Source organism: Malaya genurostris, chromosome 3, assembly GCF_030247185.1.
Source record: "Malaya genurostris strain Urasoe2022 chromosome 3, Malgen_1.1, whole genome shotgun sequence".
Taxonomy (NCBI): domain Eukaryota; kingdom Metazoa; phylum Arthropoda; class Insecta; order Diptera; family Culicidae; genus Malaya; species Malaya genurostris.
Window position 1 is genome coordinate 93996598 of NC_080572.1, and position 22545 is coordinate 94019142.

Sequence of the window (22545 nt, forward strand, 5' to 3'; positions counted from 1 at the left end):
AATTCCGAGCAAGAATTTCCATCACTTCCTGGGACTTCAAAACCCCCGAAAGTCCCTAAAGATCAGTCAGAAAATTTACCAAATACTGGGTTTGTTAAATTCTCTGATTTTGTGGACTGGATCATGCCTACTTTCAATATTTCTGAACCTCTTAAAAGCCTGATAATGGCTTTTATTCCTACAGTTAAAACATTCTTGAAGCAGTTGACTGCAAAATGGCCCCTTCTTTCAGCGATCGTATCCTTCGATGGCTAAGACACCGACCGAGGTCACGGATACAATCACTGTTATACAGTGGAATTGTAGAAGTATCATCCCAAAAATAGATCCTTTCAAATTTCTAGTAAATAATCTGAAATGTGACGCATTTGCATTGTGCGAAACTTGGCTAACTTCTGAAATACCCTTAAACCTCCACGATTTTAACATTATTCGTCTGGATCGAGATGATTCCTATGGAGGAGTACTTTTGGGGATCAAAAAGTGCTATTCTTTCTATCGCATTAACCTCCCCTCGATACCAGGTATTGAAGTTGTCGCATGTCATGTTACAATCAAAGGCAAGGACCTTTGCATTGCTTCCATCTACATTCCCCCAAGAGCCTCGGTTGGGCATCGGCGGCTCAATGATATCATAGAGCTTCTTCCCGCACCGACGTTGGTTTTAGGAGACTTTAACTCACACGGTACGGGATGGGGCTGTCTTCACGACGATAACAGATCAACTATGATCCATGATATCTGCGACAACTTCAATATGACAATCTTGAATACGGGAGAAATGACACGAATTCCTGCACCACCAGCAAGACCAAGTGCGCTAGACTTATCCCTTTGCTCGACATCGCTACGGTTGGATTGCACGTGGAAGGTAATCCCTGATCCCCACGGTAGCGATCATCTGCCTATCGTAATTTCAATCGCCACCGGATTAAGACCATCGGAAACAATCAATGTTTCGTATGACCTCACACGAAACATTGATTGGAAATGCTACGCAAATTTGATATCTGAGAATCTAGAAACAACACAAGAACTTCCTCCGGAGGAAGAGTACACGTTTTTGGCTGGCTTGATTCTCGACACCGCGACTCAAGCTCAGACGAAACGTGTACCCGGCGCGAAAACTAACATCCGTCCCCCCAACCCGTGGTGGGACAAAGAGTGCTCAGAATTAAACGCGGAGAGAACTTCATCATTTGTCGAGTTTAGGAAAAACGGAACACCTGATAATTTTAGAAACTACGCGGCATTAGACGCTAAAATGAAAAGCTTGATTAAAGCGAAGAAAAGCGGTTATTGGCGTCGATTCGTAGACGGATTATCGAGAGAAACATCAATGAGCACTCTTTGGAACACAGCCCGACGAATGCGCAACAAAAACACCACAAACGAAAGCGAGGAATATTCTAACCGCTGGATATTCGATTTCGCTAAAAAAGTATGTCCTGACTCTGTTCCGGAACAGACAATCATGCGCGTCGCTTCATCAAACAGAAACGAAACACCTTTTTCGATGGTCGAGTTCTCACTTGCGCTTTTATCGTGTAACAATAAATCTCCGGGGTTAGACAAAATCAAATTCAACTTGTTGAAAAATTTGCCTGACTCTGCCAAAAGGCGCTTATTGAACTTATTCAATAGGCTTCTTGAGGATAATATTGTCCCACATGACTGGAGACAAGTAAGAGTTATTGCCATTCAAAAACCAGGGAAACCAGCCTCCGATCACAATTCGTATCGGCCGATTGCTATGCTTTCCTGTATCCGGAAATTGTTCGAAAAAATGATTCTGTTTCGTCTAGACAATTGGGTCGAGACTAATGGCTTACTTTCAGATACACAATTCGGCTTCCGCAGGGGCAAAGGAACGAACGATTGTCTTGCGTTGCTCTCAACCGAAATTCAAATGGCATTTGCTCGTAAAGAACAAATGGCGTCAGTTTTCCTAGACATCAAGGGGGCTTTTGATTCAGTTTCCATAAACATCCTATCTGAGAAGTTGCATCAGCATGGTCTTTCACCAATTTTGAATAACTTTTTGTATAATCTGTTGTCCGAGAAATACATGTATTTCGCGCATGGTGATTTGTCGACAATACGATTCAGTTACATGGGTCTTCCTCAGGGCTCATGCTTAAGCCCCCTTTTATACAACTTTTACGTGAACAACATTGATGAATGTATCAACACATCTTGCACGCTAAGACAACTTGCCGACGACAGCGTTGTGTCTATTATAGGACCCAAAGCTGCCGATCTCCAAGGACCATTGCAAGATACCCTCGACAACTTGTCGACATGGGCTCTTCAAATGGGTATCGAGTTCTCCACGGAGAAAACTGAGCTGGTTGTATTTTCAAGGAAGCGAGAACCAGCACAATTACAGCTTCAACTAGGGGGTGAAACCATAGCTCAGGTCTTCACATTTAAATATCTCGGGGTCTGGTTCGACTCCAAAGGCACCTGGGGATGTCACATTAGGTATCTGAAACAAAAATGCCAACAGAGAATCAATTTTCTTCGTACAATAACCGGATCATGGTGGGGTGCCCACCCAGGAGACCTGATCAGGTTATACCAAACAACGATATTGTCCGTGATGGAATACGGATGCTTCTGCTTCCGATCCGCGGCGAACACTCATTTCATCAAGCTGGAAAGAATTCAGTATCGTTGTTTGCGTATTGCCTTAGGTTGCATGCAGTCGACTCATACGATGAGTCTCGAAGTGCTCGCGGGCGTCTTACCGTTGAAAAACCGATTCTGGGATCTCTCATATCGATTGCTAATCCGATGCGACATCTTGAATCCGATGGTGATTGAAAACTTCGAAAGGCTTGTCGAGCTCAATTCTCAGACCCGTTTTATGTCCTTGTATTTTGATTACATGGCTCAGAATATTAATCCTTCTTCGTTTGTTTCCAATCGTGCTCATTTCTTGGATACTTCTGATTCTACTGTGTTTTTCGACACATCCATGAGAGAAGAAATTCGTGGAATCCCGGATCACGTGCGCCCTCAAGTGGCCCCAAATATTTTTTATAATAAATTTAGAACAGTCAACTGTGAAAATGTGTTTTACACTGACGGTTCAAACATCAACAGGTCCACAGGCTTCGGCATCTTCAATCAAAACATCACCGCTTCTCACAAACTCAATGATCCGGCTTCAGTTTACGTCGCAGAATTAGCTGCTATTCAGTACACCCTTGAGATCATTGAAACCTTGCCCAAAGACCATTACTACATTGTCACGGACAGTCTAAGCTCAATAGAAGCTCTCCGGGCAATGAAGCCAGGAAAGTATCCCCCATATTTCCTGGGGAAAATACGGGAACACTTGCGAACTTTATCTGAACGGTCTTATTTAATATCGTTAGTCTGGGTCCCTTCGCATTGTTCCATTCCAGGCAATGAAAAGGCAGACTCATTGGCTAAGGTGGGCGCATTAGAAGGTGATATTTATGAAAGACCAATCTGCTTCAATGAATTTTTCAGTATCTCTCGTCAGAAAACTCTCGAAAGTTGGCAAACTTCATGGAGCAATGGCGAACTGGGACGATGGCTACATTCCATTATCCCTAGGGTATCGACGAAACCTTGGTTCAGGGGGATGAACGTGAGTCGCGATTTCATTCGTGTTATGTCGCGGCTCATGTCAAATCACTACACTTTCAACGCACATCTCCGGCGTGTTGGGCTTGCGGAGAGCGGTCTCTGCACCTGTGGCGACGGTTATCAGGACATCGAGCATGTCGTGTGGTCGTGCGTAGAGTATCGTGACGCCAGGTCGAAGCTACTGGAATCCCTTAGGGCCCGAGGTAGACCGCCTGAGGTTCCGGTTCGGGATGTGTTGGCGAGTCGGGATAGTTTATATATGCTTCTCATATACCAGTACCTTAAACACATTGATATACAAGTGTAATGTGTTATCCCTCGCTCAGAAAGTATAAACTCCACCTACAGCTTCGACACTAACATCCGCCCGATTCTCTCGATCTCCGTCCCTGTCCACCATCTTCATTGGAACTAACAAGATCTTTTTTTGTCACTAACTTTTTCGTTACCCCTTCCCTGTCTCTTCACCATCTCGATGGCAACTAATTAGATCTTTATCGTTTTCAAACATTTTGTTCCCACATCCCCTTTTTACCCCGTTTCCACAATATTTACTTTTTTTTTCATTCTCTTCCGTAACATCACCATCATCGTCCACGGAAGGCCGCCCCAGTCGAAAACCAGCACGCGGGCCACCCGCCGGGCCTTCGTAGCCTGGGGGTGTTTCCCGCGGACCCACACGGACCGAATGATGCGGCCAACATGGATCTTCGCCAACGGCATATGGAAGACCCTCATGCAATATTCAATTCACCGGCCACTACCGATCGCTTCTCGAGAATCCGCTACCGCTACATTACATAATGATACTATTCTAGTTTTAAGTTAGTCGTAATTAAGATTAGTAAATACCCTTGGCATCTTAGAGCTTAAGCAGTGTGCCTTAAAATTATATTATAATATTGAATAAAAAAAAAAACATAAGTTTTGCTACACCCCATCGGAAATATGATCACAATTTTATGATAAAATTTTCAGTTGTGTGACATAATCTCAAATAATTCCAAATTAAACTTTTCTGAAATGTTTGGTATAAACGAATATCAAAGAGAATAATACATAAAGCGCGTTTGCCTTTCTCGTATTTTTAAAGCTCATAGCTCAGTGATCTGTGAAAGGATTTATATAATCTAACTACCAATAGAATCGAAATTTTTCAATTTAAACGTGTATAGCAAAAGCATTGAAGTACTTCAATAGTACACTATTGAAAAACCTGTCTCATTTGACCCATGTCAACACCAGCCAATCAGAACGCGTTCTGAGGAAGAGAACAAAATATCTGCTGCTGTGCAACAAATCGTTCGAGAAAAATGTTCCGAAAAGTGTTGAATATCGTAGTGAGTTCCACAATTTGGTCCTTCTGAATGCTAGAAACGATAGTTTCTTTCAATAAATAATGCAAATCCGAAATGAATTAATCGACATTAAAATTCTGTATGCGGCGATTTTTATAGCCGTTAGGACCGCCCATTAGTGAAAAAACTACAAACGAAATCAGTTAAAAACAAGCCTCTCAACAAAAATTGGATCAGTTTGGATTCTATCGCCACTGCGAGCAGACGTATTTTGTGTCGTTTGCAAAGCTAGTTTCGCCTCCAACAAGAGCGATTACGTCACAGCTGCCAGTCATTCGCATTGGTGAAATAGCAACGGTGGAGAGCATTACACAAAATCAGCCGTTCTAATGGCTCTAAAAGTTTTCCAATGAACTATTAGGATTTCTTGCTCGCAAATCGAAGGGAAATATCCTCAGTTTAGTGCAAATCTAGAACTGTTTGATTTGATTTTTGCACTTTTCGCTGTGTGAAATTCACAGTAATCTAGATCAAGTGAAGCCTTCTTTGTTTTTGCGAAAAATGTGAAAAAGGGGAATGCTTACATAATTCACACAATTGATCAACTAATTGATATTCGGAAGTGTTTAGGAACATGTTAGTTGTTTTCGTATTCACGACATCCAGTTATGTCTCTGACATTACCCGCCCGCCTTTTTTCAACGGAAACTTCCATTATCCATGCAAAACAACTTGAATTTTCCAACTTTTCCGCCAAATTTTCCAATTTTTTTTTTATGTACGAACCCGGCGAGGGTAGAAATTAATCAAACAAAAATAGAATCATGTAAATCCATCCATCCGTTCTTACGTGATGCGATTACAAAGAATGACCTCTGCATTTTTATGTGTATAGATTATCAAATTCTGTCATTCGTATTAAAAATCTTAGATCGCACTATTCGCATCTAAATCAGTGCTATAAGCGAATGGGTTGTCTCGACACCACTATGGCGCTTCCCCGCTTGCCAAATCAAACAAAACATTAACAGGTCCGATGTGAGTTTCAAAGTACGGTAGAAAAATGGGCTTGTTCAGACACTCCTGCTTGTACCTTTGGGAAACCGCGGTCTTGTTTTTAACGAAAATCTGGTTCTTTTATCTGCAGCTGCATATATTTTTCCAGATCTCGAGTTATATTTATTATATAATGAACTTGAAGTTTTTGTAAATTCCATAAAACATTTTTCGGCAACTTTTTAAAAGAACTGTTAAGTCTCAAGGCCACAGTTCGTGCTCGCATTTCATCCGACACAGTCGAAAATTGCTTACGGTCGAGACGATAGAAACAAAGACAATACAGTGTAGTGTACAATAGAGTGTACGAAATAGGCAAATACGATTTAACAAAGCATAAAACTTGGCCTACAAGGTCAAATTCAATTTGTATTGATTTCAAGCGCTGCAAAGCTAGACCAGCAACAACCGAAATTGAAATCTTGCTTAAGGAACGAATGCATCTAAGCGTTAATGAAGCAAGTGAGATTCTATTCAACAAGATGTCTAACTGTGTGTACATTATATTCAAAAAGATATGCATTTGCATTTGCTTCGGTTAATAACGGTGTACACAGTGTTGAAGTCTGTTAAAACAGAAAGGCCAAATTCCACAAAAGGAATGTAATGCCAGGACTTTGCTTTACAGTGTCGATCATGATAATGTTAAATATAAAATCCCTGTGTACTTGGTGAACAATGCCATAGAAGTACGCGTGCATGACCTTCCCCCGCAGACCAGCGATCAGTTCGTTCGGGAAAGTATGTCGCAGTACGGTGAAGTTCTTTCCATCGAAAGGGAAGTATGGCGGAATTTTTTCCGGGTATCCGGAATGGCGTGCGAGTGGTACTACGTATGCAACTACGTAAAGCAATTCCATCTTACATCATTTGTGATCAAGACGGGATACATCCGTGTAAAACGCTGATTTTGTGAACAACCTGCACACTACGGCAAACCTCGCACTGAAACTGAGAAAAGAACATCTTCAAACAAAAACAAGGACAACCGCTCAACAACGGAAACTAGTGAGCGCAGTACTCCTATTGCACCATCAAATCAACCAGCAACTGCAATTAATGTACAACAGGGCGCGTCTACAGCTACTAACAACGAGCCCAAGCCTACGAATTACAAGGAAAACGAAGAAAAAACGGAAACAAACCACGATACCACCGATGCGGCAATGGAGGACGAGACGAGCCACGAACAAACTGCCCCTCAATCATCGCAAGATAAAAATGGAAGCTCCATTGGTTAAAAAATTATTTGATCTAATAAAAACATTGCTCAATCGGCCACGTAAAGCTTGTACGCGAATTGGCCTGAATAAAAAATTTTTATAAAAAAAAGTTTCAAGGTGACATTTTACGCAACCTTACCCTACGAAAAAGCATTACTTAAAATTAAGTTCCTCGTTATTAAGTTCCTTGTTATTATAAAGCTGAAAGCACATAAATGGCTTCGACGGCATTATTTCTCCAAAAAGTATTAAATGACTTGCAAACTGTTGTTACCTTTTTACGGTTCCATATTACAGAAAACATCATGGACTTGCCTACATGTGTGGCAAAATTTAAACTTTCCATTGCGTGCTACACGAAACACCAAATTTTATTACCCTAATAATAAACTTCTTCTGCAACACTGTTTACAAACAAACGAAAGCCCCCCTCTGGGAACAAGAATAACAAAACGGGCAACCGGTAGGCCGTCTATATGTTGCAACAAGTAGTCTACATGTATGTATATTCTCTAATAATGTGAGCGGCGGTCGACCACTTCCTACATAAACACATTAGTCGAGCAGAAATAGCATCGATTCGGCCTGTTGCGGATAACCCATTCCCGAACCCTCATTGTCAGTCTCTCTGAAACATTAGCTGCAACTCTGTTTATTGCACGCCACTAGCCGCTACTGTTTGTGAATGAAAATTTCCCTCACCAACCACTAACCAGCGGTATGGTTGCACCTGTGGACGGTGTTTCCACAATCAGACCACCCATCATCCCCCTTTCCCTCCGGTGGCTAATAGTGTTTGTAAATGTTTGCCGATCTTAATCCTATAGGCAATGCAAACAAACCTTGCTACTTATTCCCATCGGGTAGAACCACGTGCTGGCAAGGTCAAGTTCTACTCAGCTTCAAGTTCTCTCTTTCGAACAACCGGAAAGCGCATGCCCAACTTCGAAACCTGTCGGAACTTTGTCGCGTGACAAAGTGATAAGCGCGAACATTTTTTCGAACATTCAACAGATCGTCCTGAATAAATTAAGCAACAGCTCCAGGCCGAAGCTTCAGTCTTCGTCGGTGTTTGGTTGAGTGCGGTTCGCGGCCCCGCGTAGCCACCGAATCTTCAAAGGGAAATCAAATAACTCTTCATTCATCCGGTTCGTTTCGGTTCAGTACGGTTAGTGAGCAACAGGAGCAGAGCAGTAGCAAGTGGTTAGACACCTGACAATGCAGTGAAAGCACGACTGGGGAATTTTCAAACGCGTTTCGCTATCTCGCTTGGCTGGCAGCCGCCGCTGGAGGATAAGTGGGCATAATCTTGTTGCTCGACATGTTCGCAACAACGAACAACTTGTGGCCGACAGGCGAAGTGCGCTTCCGCTAATGATGAGTGATTTCAAGTGATACATGTTCACACCGTGTGAAGCATGAGTACCCTCGTTACTGCTAGTTCCAGGCACGAAATAACGACCGACTAATGACAAATAGAAAAACGATATGCTTGCAGTCTAGCATTGCAGCAGTTCTATGTGAAGACATGAGCGCGAATGTTGGGAACCGAATGGTCCGGTGCGTGTGTGGAAACGGACGACGATGAGGACGCAGTAGTGGAAAACGGTTAGCAATAAAGAAAACGATTTGGTGAGATTAGATTACATATCGTTCAAAGCAATGCGAATTGAACGCAAATGTGGGCCAACACCGGTCAATGTGATGAATTAGTTTGGTTAGATGATCGTGCAACAATTTCAATAGCAACTAATCCATCTGCTTTAATAACAGATCTTCGAAAAAAGATAACAATCAAAGATTATTTTGTGCGCATAGTTTCAACAGAAGTATTTAACATCGGATTCGCAAAACTTCATATGAAATTGTTCCAGTTAATAGATTTCAAGAATTCAATTTGATGAATGAACTTATGATAGCATTTGGAATTCAACACTTTGCGGATCCCTCTAGTTCTGAAACTGTCGTTTTCATACGGTTTAATGTATCATATTTTACGAGCACTCATTTTTCATATTCAGATCAAATATGCTTTTGAATTCTTCTAAATTTTATTTTGAACTGGTATTAGAGATTCAAATGTATTGCTCTCATTGACAAGTGATCCGATGTGTTTCACGTGCAATGAAAATTACTAATTTTACAAGCCAGTTGTCGTATGTTCGAGCCCCAACCTGGAATGATTCTTAGTATCAGTAGGATCTTAGTACTAGTCATGCAAAGATTCTATACGCTATGAATCGGCTGCGATGTCTGTTAAAATTGAGAGGCCAAATTCCACAAATGAAATATAATACTAAAACATTACTTTTCTTTGCAAAGCTAAAATGTAAAACGGTAACATTCGTTGTAGCTCCACGCTTTGTTAAACACAAATGCTTCAGTAATAGTTCCATCGATACCGCCAGGTCATTAACCTAATCCTAAATACTTGAGTTCAATTTCCGAATCTGTCTCATTCACCACTGGAGCCATATCATGTAACCTTGATTTTTTTTCTTCACTATAAACTGGTTCACCTAACATTAGTTCAAGTAATCCCTTATCCAAATATCAAATTCCTGATTAAAGTATGAATTAAATGTTATGCGTTATAAAAACTTTTTATCTCTTTCAATCTGGTAAAAATAACTTCAACTAGCGAACAACTCATCGATGCTATTCGTTATGCGCCGATGTCTTCCTCACCTTTCGGATCGATCAAGATTGACGTGGGCAAACAGAATGAACTGTGACTGTGGGATCAAAGCATTTTGTCGGTTGTGGAGTATTTTCAACGGTGGCTTGGCTGCTACCGCCAACGAAAATATTGTCGAGTGTGTTCAATTTATTATTTGAAATTTAATCTTAACAGGCTGCTCGGCCATCCATGGAAGTTGACCATCAATGTCAACTTTCCCTCTCTGAGCAGCCTAGATAGCCGTGTAGTGTCGGTAGCGGTTTCCCAACTGGCTAAGAATAACGCTACGGTCCACCTGTACCGATGGTATAAGTCCACCAAACAGGTAAGCCGTGTGGCATCCGGCGGAATTATTTTTTACCAAGAATTGATCCACTGGTTTCCTGTTCCATGTCGTAAAAGGCCACAAAAATAGGAACTCCTAAGTCAAGGTGTATTTCCGTACCGATGGCTGAATGGCTGCAGGAGGTTAAACATTGCAGTCGTGAACGGAATATCTTGGGTTTTTCCCTTACTGGATACACGCAATGCTTAGCAATCGACTTCTTTGTTCATCGCTTCGGCAAGCAGAGATTAGAAAGCTGAGTGTCTGTGGGTGTCCTCAAGGTGGTGTACTATCCCCACTTTTATGGAACCTAGTCGGTGATGGTTTGTTAAGGAAACTTAATAACCTTGGATTTTCGACTTATGGTTTTGCCGACGATTATCATATATTGATGACCGGTATAAGCATTAACACTCTCTTTGATTTAATGCAGCAAGCCCTGCGATCTGTTGAACAATGGTGTTGTCAGGTTGGATTATCTGTAAATCCGGGCAAAACATCAATGGTGCTTTTCACTCATCGTAGGATAATTACAGGAGCTCGTCCGTTGCAGTTCTTTGGTTCAGAGGTCACTGTGGTCGATCAAGTTAAATACGTCGGGGTTATTCTTGACTCAAAACTGAATTGGTCTGCTCACATTGACTTCAGGATTGAAGGAGCTTGCATGGCTTTCGGCCAATGCAGACGAGCTTTTAGAAAATCATGGGGACTCAAACCCAGATATATTCATTGGATCTACACAACTATCGTTAGACCAATTTTAGCAGGTCTTAGGTTGTCTTGTATGGTGGCAGAAAGGAGAAGTCGCGACAGTTCAGTCGAAGCTAAATCATCTCCAAAGGATGGTCTTAATGGCGATGACAGGAGCATTCACGACAACTCCTAATGCTGCTCTAGAGGCGCTACTGTGCATTAAACCACTACATGTGTTCCTAAAACAAGAAGCATTATCTTGTGCATACCGTCTTACTGGCGCAGCTTGCAAACTTGCGCTCAGACAAAAGCATTTCTACCAGATTTAAATCTGAAAATGTCAAAGTGTCTACTGCATTTCTCCAAGTATCATTGCAGTATTCTGGTCAGAGCTCTGACTGGACATTGCAAACTCACTTATCACATGGCTACTATTCAACGTGCTGAGTATTATTCGTGTGATTTGTGTGAATGCGATTATGGTACTTCATATCATCTGATATGTAACTGTCCCGCATTGACGCAGCTACGTATCCGGGTTTTTGGTTCTCCATACATGGTTGAGTCTGTGTATGCGGAGCTAAAATTGAAGGATATTCTCTCGTTTCTCACCCAATGTGGTAAGGAGCTATAGTCAGAAGGGTTCATCGTTCTTCCTGGAGTGAATGAATCCCTTCTGTATTCACCTTAAATAGGGTTTAGCAGATTGTTTGGCATCCTTTGGGGGGTGCCGAATTTAGTTCTGCTCGTACATACTGCGAGTCGTTCTGCATTCTTCCGAGAATGGTGTCGCTTTTGTAAGATCTCTAAATCCTCTCGGGGGTTGGAGGTTTTATTAACAGCAGACTGTTCGGGACCTCGTAGAGGTTCAGAATTTCCTTCTGCTTCCACTAAATGTGATCCTCAGCAGATTGTTCAGCATCCCTTAGGGGTGCAGAATTTACTTCTGCTTTTATGTGTTTTTGTGTCGTCAATTTTTCCCATCCTCCTAGTCCAACCCTTACCATTTCCTTTCAATCCTTCCCTCTTATATATCGGGAAAATGATGCTAAAAACATATTGATGGCAAGGCACAAATCTCCAAATATCAAGGGGAACGTGCCATTTGAGCCAATTTGTTCTGATTCTGATTCTGATGGCTGCTACCGCCAACGAAAATATTGTCGAGTGTGTTCAATTTATTATTTGAAATTTTTATAATTACCGTGCGACTGCTCAATTTTTGTGGTGATTCTTGTTGCCTTTCCAAGATTTACCTAAAATTTAGCATTTTTCTTCTACGCAGATTTCCCAAGTTGGGCGGTCTCGAATTCTAAGTCTCAAATGCGAAAAAAGTGCACATATTGCAAAATCGATTTTCAAAAGAAAGGGCTCGGATCCCAAGAAAAATTGTTAAAAAATATATAGACCCGGCTTCCGATTCCGGAGTCACACGTTGATGTGATCTCATAATCCTGAATTTTATTCAAATACGATTTCCGGTCTTGGGATAACAGAATGATATGTGCAAAAAAAATGAAACTGTGAGCACTAACTTCTCCACGAGATGATTGAATCGGTTTTCACAAACTTTTTCGTAATGGAAAATCTCAAAATGCCAAATGAAGCTCCCGAATTTACTTTCGATACGACTTCCGGTTTTGGAATTACAGGATGACGAGTGTACAAATTTCGATGTCAGGGGTGTTATTCCATAATTGACCATGTACCTTATGATCAAAAACGAACCGGAATTTTCATTTTAAAATCCCCGCACTTGTCCATTCGATAAACTTTTATTTTCTCAACGTTGGCAATACTATTATACACATTCAGTCAAATTTTGACGCATATCGTACGATAAGTTTTTGTTTGGCGTCTATACAAAGAAGTTGAAAAATTTTCGTGTGGCGATTTTTATAATGGATGAAAATTTAGAAAAACGGCTCGCCTTCGAAGCGCCGATTGTTGTGCGGTTTCGACGTCATATTCATAGATCCACACCTCATCTACATGATTTGGCTATCACCATGAAGACATCATTTACTTCCGCAATTCTGTGATTTTTGTGTAGGGAAAATTGTAAACCTACTTGTATTGTATAATGGGGTAAAGGAACTTATATACAAACTTACTAACTGATACAGAGAGAGAATCGATTTGATTGAAGATTGCATCGATTTTTGTCGGAATTTGCTTATAATATTATGTGACATTACATCTAATGGTTCTATATTTGTGAGTCTGTTTAACTCATTTGTACTAAACCAGGGAGGACGCTTCAAAATCATTTTCAGAATTTTATTCTGAATCCTTTGAAGCGTTTTCTTCTTGGTGGAACAAGAACTTGACCAAAATGGTACTGCATAAAGCATGGCTGGTCTGAAAATTTGTTTATAAATTACCAATTTGTTTTTTAGACAGAGCTTAGAATTTCTGTTTATAAGAGGATATAAACATTTAATATATTTATTACACTTTGCCTGGATTCCTTCAATGTGATGCTTGAAAGTGAGTTTTTTGTCATACGTTAAACCTAAGTATTTAGCTTGATCAGACCATGTCAATTCCAAGCCATTCAATTAGAGAATGTGATTATTGTTTGGTTTAAGAAAAGAAGCTATTGGCTTATGAGGAAAGATAATTATTTGCGTTTTTGCTGCATTTGGTTCAATTTTCCATTTTGACAGATAATCACTGAAACTATTTAAACTTCTTTGTAGGCGACTGCAGATCACTCTTAGATTTCTACCTGTGGCTAACAGACTTGTGTCGTCACAGAATAGCGATTTCTGACAAAAAAACGGGTAGATTTGGAAGATCAGAAGTGAAAATATCATACAAGATTGGAGCTACGCTCGAACCCTGCGGTACACCGGCTCGTACAGGTAGCAATTCAGATTTACAATTCTGATAGCTAACCTGAAGAGTACGATCAATTAAATAATTTTGAATCATTTTGATCAAATAAATAGGAAACTGGAAATCAGACATTTTTGCTATTAAACCTTTGTGCCAAACACTGTCGAATGCTTTTCCTATGTCTAGAAGAGCAACTCCAGTGGATAACCCAGAAGATTTATTTGCTTTTATCATGTTCGTAACTCTTACAAGTTGATGAGTAGTTGAATGTTCATGGCGAAATCCAAACTGCTCTGGTAGAAAAATTTAATTCTCATTTATATGAGACATCATTCTCAACAAGATAATTTTTTTAAAAAAGTTTACTGATAGAAGAAAGTAAGCTAATCGGTCGATAACTTGATGTTTCTGCTGGGTTTTTATCAGGTTTGAGGATAGGAATTACTTTAGTGTTTTTCCTTCTTTTTGGGAAGTAAGCCAATGAAAAACACTTGTTGAAAATTTTAACCAGGAATCTCAAGGCAACATCGGGAAGATTTTTAATAAGAATATTAAAAATTCCATCATTACCAGGAGTTTCCTAAAAATTGATTTAATTTCATCAAAATTCGTCTCAATAATGTCATCGTGTGATAACACTTGGGTTGAAATATGATCATATTTCAGTGAGACTTCATTTTCAATAGGACTCACAACGTTCAAATTGAAATTGTGTACACTCTCGAACTGCTGAACAAGTTTTTGAGCTTTTTCGCCATTTGTAAGAAGTATTTGATTTCCTTCCTTGAGAGCAGGAATTGGTTTCTGAGGTTTCTTAAGAACCTTAGAAAGTTTCCAGAAAGGTTTAGAATATGGTTCAATTCGTTCAACTTCATTAGCGAAATTTTCATTTCGCAAAAGAGTAAATCTATGTTTAATTTCTTTTTGTAAATCCTTAACTATGTTTTTCATAGCAGGATCACGAGAACGTTGATATTGTCGTCGACGAACATTCTTCAACCGATTGAGCAGTTGAAGATTGTCATCGATGATAGGAGAATTTAATTTAGTTTGAGCTTTGGGAACTGAAAGCTTTCTAGCTTCGATAATAAAATGATTCAAATTATCAATTGCTGTGTCGATGTCCGTAGAATTATATAAAATAGTTTCATGATCCACATGATTTTCAATGTGAGATCTGTAATCCAACCAATTAGCTCTATGATAGTTGAATATAGAAATAATTGGATTAATTATAGCTTCGTTGGAAAGTCTGAATGTTACAGGAAGATGATCTGAGTCAAAGTCAGCATGTGTAATCGGTTCACTACAAATGTGACTTTGATCTGTTAGAACCAGATCAATTGTAGAGGAGTTTTCACGGAAGAGAAACAAGTCGGATTACTGGGATGAAGAACTGTGAAGTAACCAACTGAGAGTTCAGGCCCGTACCCAGGATTTCGTTTCGGGAGGGGCCCAAGGTAAAAAAATAATGTTACTGAAGACTGCTTATGTACCTAATTTTTGGTGTGCCTCTTACGGGTGTTTTTAACAGACACTTTAAACTTTTCCACTGGATCTATTATTGTATTACATTTGTTTACGTTTACTGGCTTGTTATTTCTGCAACACATGCCTCAGGCCTTCTAAATAATTATATATCTGTTTTTGATTTCGGGAGGGGCCCGGGCCCCTCGGGCCCCCCCTCTGGGTACGTGACTGTGAGAGTTGATTATGAAGTATTTTACTATTACTGTTATTTTGCCTACAATTCCACTGGACATGACTTGCATTTAAGTCCCCTATTACGAAAATCGCATTTAAAGAAATTTAATTGGTGCATTGGAATGGTAAATATGCTCCAGCGATGAAATAAATTTCATGGATGGTCTCAACTTCGATTCCCAAGCTTTCAATAACTTTAGTATTGAAATAAGGTAAAATTCGATGTTTAATTTGCCGTTGGACAAAAATGGCCACTCCACCTCACATTCCAGTAAACCTGTCAAATCGATGAACCACATAATGTGGATTACTTTTCAATTTGACATTTGGTTTAAGAAAAGTTTCTGTCACAATAGCAATATGAATTTTGTGAACTTTGAGAAAATTATGCAATTCATCTTCACTCGATTTCAAAGATCGAGCATTCCAATTTAAAAAATGCAAATAATTATTTAACATCACTGTTAAATTTTAAATTCATTATAATAAAAGTCCTGGCATTACATTCCTTTTGTGGAATTTGGCCTCTCTGTTTCAACAGACTTCGCAGCCGATTCTTAGTGTACAGAATCATTGCATGGCTAGTACTATGGATCCTACTGACACTAAGAATCCTTCCAGGTCGGGGCTCGAACATACGACAACTGGCTTGTAAGACCAGCGTCCTATGCATTGAACCGCCAACCCGGGATTCATTATAATATTATCTGCGAATTGCTATCCGATTTGGAATGCTTCAAATAGTGATGAAGTCGAATTCATTCGGATGATCATTTGAAAAAGTTGATCTTGTAGGTAGATCATTTTATTTTCAGTTATATCGCCTAAATCAACTTCATTTAAAGAAGCGAATGGCATTGAAGAATTATTTGTAGGTAGACTGCCATTAGAAGGCCGATCTACCTATTAATAAATTGTTTTCGTTAGAAGATGAACTGCAAGGCGGTTCTGTGTTTTGATTATTTACTTTAGAAGAATTAGGTGGTAGATTTCTACCTAGCATAACTGACATTAGAAGAAGATGATGACGAGGTCGATCTACCTGTCAATAAATTGTTTTCGTTAGAAGACGAATTGGCAGACGTACCTGTTTTTTGTTTTAAATTCGAAGAAATCAGTGCCTTAGAAGAATTAGGCATGTCATTTGTAACGGTTTTTTGATTTTCAGGTATGTTCTGTAAATTTAAGGTCGTTGATTTGACTTGTTGTCGAAGCGAACGAGCGTTTAAAATTTTGTTCCCTGACAGGACATTTCAAATAATTGGATTTATGATTTCCATCGCAATTTGAATATGAAAATTTATCAGTGGTTTCATTCATTGGACAAACGTCTTTCGAATGCGATTTACCACAATTCAAACACCGTATATCCATATGACAATTTTTGGTTCCATGGCCGAAGCCTTGGCAACGACGACATTGCGTTAAGTTTGCAATACGATTATGCCGTTTATAATGTTCCCAATGAATTTTAATGTGGGAAATGAAACGTACTTTTCAAATTGTTTACATCACTTCGATTGAAGTGTTTAAGTAAAGTTCATGGGAAATTCCAGAGCGTGGTTTAGAAGTACCATTCGCTCTTTTTTTTCATAAGTATAACTTGGGAAGGGGCAAAACCAAGAAATTCTTTTAGTTCATTTTTAATTTCATCAATACTTTGCTCATTTGATAAGCCTTTCAAGACAGCCTTGAAGGGTCTGTCTGATTTTATATCATATAAATAAATTTAAAAAGTTTCTCGGACAAATATCGGATAAGACGTTCATAATCTTCCAATCCATCAACCAGGACTCGATATTCTCCTCTTCGTCCGATTTGAAATGAGACTTTTACTTCCGGGAAAAAAGTAGAAAGCCCAGTACGGAATGCTTTGAAGTCCATTTTGGGAATTTTTGAAGAATTTTCTTCTATGTCGCTACAATCGTATTCAGGAAGAATCTCGTAAATATTGTTAGACGGCATAGAATCAACGGGTGGGAAGTCCGTCCGTTGTATTTTATTTTCACATTCAGATTCTATAAGATCGTGAATGTAATTAGAAAAATGTTGAATAACGGATTGAGATTTATTCCGTATTGAATTATTTGAAAGTTTGAAAAAGTCTTGATAAAGACTGATTAGTTCGAAGAATAGTTCTTTGAATAGCTAGCCTTAAAAAGGCTGATTAATTTCTTAGCCACTCTAATATCACTCTTTGTATCACTTAGTCACTCTAATATCACTCTTTGTATAGCCTTGAGAAAGGTTGACTAATTGTTAGTCTTTAAAAAGATTGTTAGTGATTCAGGTAGCCTTGAAAAAGACTGAAGCCTTGAATCAATGAAACTCTAGGTAGCCAGAAAAAATTTCCAGAAGCCAAGAGCTATACGCGTGCGGTGCGAACGACTGTTCAACACCGACTGATTTCAGATAACTTTAATTTAAATTGTTTGAGATTATGTCACACAACTGAATATTTTATCATAAAATTGTGATCATATTTCCGATGGCATGTAGCAAAAATTATGTTGATTCGTTAAATACAACAAGAGATATTCACGATCAAAAACTTATCACTCTCTCAGAGGGTAAATTTTGAAAAGGCACCCCATAGTGAAGTAAGTGGTATTCACGACAAAACAAAAGAAAGACAGCATCAGCGCGTCTTGAACCGAGAAACCTTAGATCACAACGCACGTGGGTTAACACACTGAACTACAGAAGCTTATATCTGCTCTTTGATATTACACTCGAATCGTGTAAAATTCTGCGCTAGTGGAATATTGTGTCATTTGAAAAAGTCAGTAGTTATGAATTGTATCGTTTGTAGATTTATGTGATTTGTAAAATTCATATTTTTTTCTGTGTGTTATTAAAAGATGATTTGAGTCAAAGCCTGCATGAGTAATCAGTACACTGCATATGTGACTTTGAACAGTTATGATCAGATCGATTTTTGAAGGCATTTGCAGAGAAGAGAAACAAGTTTGGAAATAAAACTACTAGTAGCCAGCGGATAGTTGATTATGATGTACACAGCAAAATAATATGAAAATAACAGTTGACGTAAATCATTATATGACTCAATTTATAGAAACGCAGATCATTAAGGGATTCGATTTTACAATATTGACTTCTGTTTCGAACGCATCCTATTTTTCACACGGGTATGTAAAATTACATGTTATACACCAAGGTTTCTTTTTACACGGGGTGTAAAACAAAACCGTGTTAAAGATTCCATCACTTGTTTCTATCTCGATTCCCAAGCTTTCGATAGCTTTAGTACTGAACGAAAGTAAAATTTGATGTTGGATTTGCCGTTGGGCAGAAATGGCAGCTCCCCCGGCGAATTGTTTTTTCGAAATTTTTCGGGTATCAAAAGCTATTCGCGTGTGGTGCGCTGCATAATGCTTGACATAGTATTTCCTCACTTGACGTTGATGGTTTTGTCTATTCAATAATATTAGTTTCAAGGCACATTGCTTAAGCTCTAAGTGACGAGGGCATGACGTTGATGGTGTTTTTCTTAGTACCATGATCACAGATCTTTGACAAATTTCTAATTATCGATCGATCGCCATGCTTTTGAATTCGCGATTGCACGAGAGTCTCCTCCGATTGATCTATTACACGCGGTTTTTTCATATGCCAGGATTTTGCGGTTTTTTAGGATACCCAAAGTTACGCGATTTTTGCGATTTTTCATGTATCCCCGCGTAAAAAAAGACCTCAGAGTATTAAGAACCAACATCGAACACTCGAACCCAGACCCTGTTTGCCTTGATTCGTGTTTGGCTTGTATCTATTGTATGTATTGTATATATGCAATCATACCTACGTGCATACTAGCGTAACGGATTTCGTTATTTAAGCTTAGCTTCGCCAAGCTTGCATTCAAATTTTGCATGCATGCAATTATTTTTATAGCGTAAGTTCTCTACCATTTCTACCATTCTGCGATAATTAGCTATTGAATGCGTCAAATTCCTGTCTAACGCCCTGTTCCATCTAAAGCACAAGTAGAAATGATAGAAATGCCATGTTTTATCTTCTGTAGACCAAAACCTCCATTTATGAACTAAACGGGGGTTCGTAAATCAAGTTAGGTCGTAAAAAAAGTTTACGTTATTTGGGATTCACCTTGTGTAGCTGTAAGAAAATGGTGTTCGAGGTCGTTTCAAAATCCAAGATGGCGACTTCCGGTTAATTGAAATTCTCTGAAAACTAATGTGGCTACTTTCGGAACGTATAAGATAAACAGATGCCGGAAAACGATGTTCTGAGGTGGTTCTGAAAATCAAGATGACGAATTTAGGTTCATTGATTTTTCGTGAAAACTCTTACAATATGCGTATTTCGGAGCGGGTGTGATAAGTAGATGCTGGAAAACGATGTTTGTGGTGGTTCTGAAATCCAAGGTGGGCAACTTCCGTTACATACCCGTTTAATCTATACGATCTATATCTTTATGAAAACCTTTAAAATTGAATATTTTGGAAACGGATTTGACTAGTATGTCCTGGATTATGTTCGAGGTTTTTTCATTATCCGAGATGGCAACTTCCAGTTTATTGACATTCGTTGAAACTCCTTACTCATATCGTAATGGTTTTCAAGGAATATCAATAAATCGGAATCGGGTCCCCTGCTGGGTTGTGAATCGAGTTAATACATTCTTTCCTGGCAACTATTGGTCATATCAGTTTCAAAAATTCTGCATTCGAATATTATCATACCACATATATTTATATCACTTTATTTTGGAAGTTAGTTCGTGAAAAAATGATTACGTTATTTGGAATTTACTTGGTAAAAAATGATCAAGTTTTTTGGAATTTGGTTCGTAAAAGCAAAGTCAAAGTACTGGCATTATACATTTACCATTACAACACACTTCGCAACCGATTCATAGCGTACAGAATCATTACATGGCTAGTACTACGATCCAACTAACAATAGGACCTTCCAGGTCGGGGCTCGAACATACGACAACTGGCTTGTAAGACCAGCGCCCTATGCATTGAACCGCCAACCCGGGCTCGTAAAAAGAGTAACGTAAATTGAATACTTCTTAAACAAGACTTCTTAAATGTAGGTTTGGGTGTACTCGTATCGCAAGACAGATATCACATCTGTCATCCGAGCCCAAGAAAGGCAAACACACGTTGTGAATTTTTCTCCTTGATGCCCGTTGAATCTAAAAAATGTACAAATCTTAAATTCTGAGATATTTACGACTATCTAATATAACAGGAAAATTTATCATCAGAACATACTTTTGATGGCATCGAGCAATAGTATTATTATTAAGATAGGTACAGCAAGCGACATACTCATACACGATCAAAAACTAATCACTTTTCCAGATGAGAATTTCTGAGAACGTGCTGTATTACTAAAACAAGATGTATTAAAATCAACATGTATGAAAGATGAGACAAATAATAATACGCTGGAATACAACTAATTTCACCATCATCTAATATCCCATTGTTGCCCCCCCACGAATATGATAATCCAGTTCCCAATGTCTGGTTTGTACAACACGGAAAAATAGACGGTTCACAAAGTTTGTTAATTAAGACATAAATGACTTCTCAGCAAACTATTACTGCATCCGATTGCACTATTGACTTAAGTTATGGATGCAGGTAAAATAGCGTAAAATTTAAATGGGCTCTGAATAATGGCCCCCTTGATGAGTATGCAAGGTTCCAACGGGCAAATGGCGTTTCCTTTCTTTGCCGGCGCAGGAAACTCGCTGATTGTAAATATGCCACACGTACACATTCGCTGAATATGCTAGAATAAAACCCCATGTGCTACCGGCATTCTATTCCTGGAATAAACCGAAGCTTTAGGGAAATCAGATCAGTCGACACAATATTCTTAAAGAGATTTTCTACATTCAAAACTTCAAAAGAACTTTTCGAAAAATCAATAACAGATATGAGGAAAAGCATAAAAAGAAACACAGATAAAATGAATCATTGAAACGAAAATTTGTTGGAAACGATAGATTCACAAAATAATAAATCGAATTTTGTCAGGCGGTTGAGCGTAGGGTAGCAAATTGAAAGCAATATTTCCATCTCAAAGCATTCCAGCCCATGCATGACATTCACTTTAAATTAGACACTTAAGATTTCAGTACAGTAATGAAATGTTTCGTACGTGTCGAAACAGTTGATCTTAGGGTGGATTTTACATCATGAGTGAAACATTACGACCGAACTCAATTACTAAACTGATTGCTTATGGCAGTTAAATAGCATCCAATACTTGTTCGCCTTAAGGTTGTGAAAATTAAGCGACGAGTGAACCAACAGTAGCACATCATTTATATTAAGCACAGAAACACGACATCGTTTCGATTAGCAACAGCATTACAATGTGAAAAGTGAAGCAGTCTTGAAGTAGTCATTATATTCATGTTCCATAATAGTGGACAATTGAATTCAAATTCGTTCAAACGTTGATAATTATTGTGTTCAAAGGTTCAACGTTTGAAAAGTGACAGCTGGTACCTACCTTCGAATTACCAGAAACATAGAAAACAGTTCCCTAATATTAGATTCATAACCATTCAACAAATCCTCAATCCCACACCAGACGGAATCAGGGTCAGTACGGGTGTTTGTTTGTTACTTTGTTCGTTTAATATTCCAGAATGTCAGAATTTTGCTCCTGTCATCCATATGAACATTGATTCATTTAGGCACAAAAAGTTCCAACATTATCATGGAGTTCTCCTATCGGCAATCAGAGCAGAACTACTCAGCACACAATGCACTGTCGGAATATTTGAAACGGTAAACTTTTCCATTATTTGAGAAACTTTTGCATCATGCAGAACAAGGCACCAGCAGGATAATTCACTTAGCTGAGGCAGTAAATTGGCAAAATATTACTTTGCAGGTGAGCGACCAAACACAATATTCAGATTCGCTGGTGCTGCAGTACGGCCGAACAACTGAAAACCAGTAGCGAGGTGATTCGTTGTGACAGGTGCGGTAGAATAGCTTACGGATTTAAGTAAGGTGTCCCGTAAATATTCGCATTGCACATTCTTCATTTCCCGCTTCTCTTCGTGTTATTATGTTTAAAAATGAAGTTAAA

At 39.0% G+C, this 22545-nt stretch overlaps 1 protein-coding gene across 19 annotated transcripts in view; it reads left to right on the forward strand.

The window, feature by feature from the left end:
- Window positions 1–22545, forward strand: part of LOC131438316 (adenylate cyclase type 2) — a 221295-nt gene that overhangs the window by 64110 nt on the left and 134640 nt on the right. For 12 of the 19 annotated variants that reach the window (XR_009230903.1, XR_009230911.1, XR_009230920.1 and 9 more), the window contains exon 1: window positions 8270–8830. The exons of 1 other annotated variant lie outside the window; for it this stretch is intronic. The gene's annotated coding sequence lies outside the window, so the exon portion shown is untranslated. Of the gene's footprint in view, window positions 1–8269; window positions 8831–22545 lie in introns of those variants that run through there. 6 more of the 19 variants (XR_009230907.1, XR_009230906.1, XR_009230908.1 and 3 more) reach the window with 1 other exon arrangement.